This window comes from Oculina patagonica, chromosome 1 (genome assembly GCF_052425735.1).
Source record: "Oculina patagonica isolate OP01 chromosome 1, crgOcupat, whole genome shotgun sequence".
Classification (NCBI taxonomy): Eukaryota; Metazoa; Cnidaria; class Anthozoa; order Scleractinia; family Oculinidae; genus Oculina; species Oculina patagonica.
In genome coordinates this window covers 21,407,424-21,410,645 of record NC_135758.1, presented here as the reverse complement: position 1 = coordinate 21,410,645, position 3,222 = coordinate 21,407,424, and the positions used below count along the sequence as shown (strand labels likewise).

The 3,222-nt window shown below is 36.0% G+C and overlaps 1 long non-coding RNA gene across 1 annotated transcript; it reads left to right on the top strand.

The window, feature by feature from the left end:
• The first annotated feature begins 18 nt into the window (after window positions 1–18).
• LOC144641967 (uncharacterized) lies at window positions 19–1,053 on the top strand. Its single transcript, XR_013568663.1, has 2 exons — window positions 19–216; window positions 645–1,053. It is a non-coding gene; the product is annotated as an uncharacterized LOC144641967 (long non-coding RNA).
• Window positions 1,054–3,222: the final 2,169 nt, after the last annotated feature.

The following is a 3,222-nucleotide window of genomic DNA, read 5'->3' as shown; positions in this document are numbered from 1 at the left end:
ATTTGTTTTGATCCAACCTCGTCCCCAGGGCCTTCTCGGTAAATGGCAGTCGTTACGAGATGACCCTGGCCAAGGCTGATATAACGGCATCGCAGAGTGGTCTATTCTAACCTCAATCCTGATTGGTTCATGTAATCCAAAACAAATATGGCGGACAAAAGTGGGTCTTAATGGGGTCGATTTTTCTTGGAATTTAAGCCATTTACAGCTGGAAAGGTAAGTCTTTTCCAATATATTTATAATTCTCAAGATTCAAATAATTCGGTAGAAGTAGAAGCGTTAAATTCACTTCATTGCGAACTTTTCGCTTTGCTGTTTTGACTGTTTTATAACTTAATATTCCTGCCGAAAGTAGAACCTAGTACTGTCGGAAAGTAACATTCAAGATGAAAGAGTCATTTCGACACCGGGCTGCAGCTATGTACGAGATGCAAATCTAAAACGCAAAGGAATTTCTGCCCGTCGTAGACACAGTTGGACCTAAAGTGCTCGTGTTCTTTTTCGGAGGAAATTCGATTTCAATTTGTCGCGTTCGAACACATATCATCACCCATTCACTGTCTGAATTCTTCCGAATATGATATTGGTGCTTTCTAAGGGTCTGTTCTCATTATGAATTTATTTATACCACTCCTTTTTTGTAGGTCCTTATACAAGTGGTGGACTTGTTTTAAATCATGCTCAAGTAGTGCTGGAGAAAATAGGTGACCAAAGGAGATAAATTAAGCGTGTTAATAAGAGATCTATTAAAATATTAATTAATTAATGTGATGGATAAAAAAACTTTGGTCAATTTAATTTCTTTAAAAAATTAAAGTTGTATCGTGTACTGTTCTCAGAATATGTTGTCTCAGACTTGCTTGCTTTCCCTTTTACAGTTACCTCATGATCAGTAAAGGCTGATTGCAAACATGACAGACAGAGTATATTGAAATTTAAAAACAATTTGTAACAAAATATTTCTGATGAAACTTGAGGTATTTGAAAATGTGATCAAACACTTAAATGAGACTAAAAAAGAGAACAATCAGGAAAATAAAACTACAAAATATGTTCTTTGTGAGGTCATTTACCTATCTCACTGTCATAGTTTTGATTTGTCTTAAGGTTCCCTAAATGGATATTTTATAAGGAAAACCTTATCAGTGTACTGTTTTAACGTGGCTCATTGCACATCAAAACCTGAAAGCATTGTACTGTGGAAATGTTTGGGAAGTCATGTGTCACTTGGATGATGAAGCCCAGCCCTGTTTGCCCCAGCAGGGGTACTTAGGGTTTCAAGTGACGGGGATGATAGAAGGATTTTTTTGGGTTTGACAGTTTCGGTTCCGGGATTTTTTTGGGCAGGAAAATTTGTAAGTATTTTTTTTAATAAAAATAAGGGAATTTTTGGGTATTAAATACGAACTAAAGATGTGTGGTAGTGCTTTGGCTGCATAGTTCTGCAAATAAAGTACAAACTAAAGTATTTTTCTGTTGATTTTTGGGGGTTAATTTTTGGTCCAGGGATTTTTTTGGGCTTCTGTGGGAAGCCCTAGGGATTTTTTTGGGTCTTGATTTTTGCGCTCATTCGATCATCCCCGTCGCTTGAAATCCTGAGTACCCCCTGGGCTGTTTGCAACCTTTAAAGCCTATGCTAGATAAGATGCAAAACATTTCTTCCTTTCACAAGATTTGCTATTTTCCAAAAACTTTGCTGTGGCAGTGCATTGCTTTAACAGTTCATGCTTTTTTTAATTTCAAGTATTATTTTCTATTCTTTTTCATGCCAGCAATAGCTACTTAAGGCCAAAATGGCTCTGATTTCTTTACCCTATCCCAGACAAAATTGGTTAAAACCCCTCCTCCACATACAGCAATACGCGCCTATGTAGAGCTTCAAATTAGATATTATGCACCACCTTCACTCTCTTGTGATAAAACAGGCAGCATTTTTTTGAAACTAACAGAACATGATCATCATAAAATTAACATTTACAAGGCTGAAAAGTGATTAAAGTCCACAGATGCCATCTACGCAAAAATCCATTTCACTCTCTTGAGTGATTAATTATTTGCACAGCACAATCTTTTTACAAGTATGGGATCACTGGAGGCCAAATGATCCAACAATGGCATTCAGAACTAACAAGTCTATTCTTATGTTTTAGAGCTCTTTTCATGGGGATAAACAGTGTCTGTGTGGACAGTCTCACAAATTTTAAAGATGACTGTTTTGAGTCAAAACAATTTTTTTGCTCCTGTTTAAAGAGTGTAGCTGGGGGTTGAGGCATGGGGCACCCTTGACATCCCTCTGTGAGACATTTTAAGAAGCGACCGTAAATTGTTTTTAGGTATTTTAAAACAGGAATTTTCTACACAATGCCATTTTGGAATTTATGACATCAATGTATTGCCCATTTGTTTCACACAAAGAATGCATGCTTCCTAACAATACAGTGGAAACACACTGATGTCATAAAGTCCAAAATGGCAACATGTGGGAAATGTAAAAGTGATCATCTTTTAGCATTTTGTATTCTGATAAAATGTTAAATCATCCTTCTCCTGTAAAATTTGTGATTTAGACATCATTTCAAGCAACACAACATTAACTAGCCTGCCATATGTAGTCGCAGGTGTAATCCCAAGTTCTACACCCTGTTTAAGTCTATTATGTGCATAACTATGTGCATAACATCTTTGAAATGAAAGTGTCAATATTTTAAACTGCTGTGGTAAAAAAGTTAAAACTAATTCCAGAAGATTACAGTTATGTGGGTTCACCTGTTTTGATGTACAAAATAGCCACTCAAGTGGATGTAAATATCTAGAAATTTCAGTTAGAACTTCACCTCATGTAAAAGTTTGTAAAACAAAGTGAAATTGGCCTCAACTAAGGTAAGCTTCAAACATGTATAAATTTGAGTTTAAGCTTTCAGGGGGAGTGATTGCAGAATACCCGGTCACTTCATTTACATGTGTCCGAATGCTTTAAAGAATGAGGCATAACACAACAGGCACTTTGTTATTCAATGAGATGCAAAAGAGTGGCCGGGTATATGGCCATAATATGGATATGGATATTTCATAATTTCAGTTACAACTTCACCTTATGTAAAAGTTTGTAGAACAGAGTGAACTTGGTCATTTAAAAGCGAAAATGTATGAGTTTAGTTAAAGCTTTTAGGGTCAAGGTTATGTGTATCACTGTAATAAGTTAGAATGAATTATAAAGCAGAA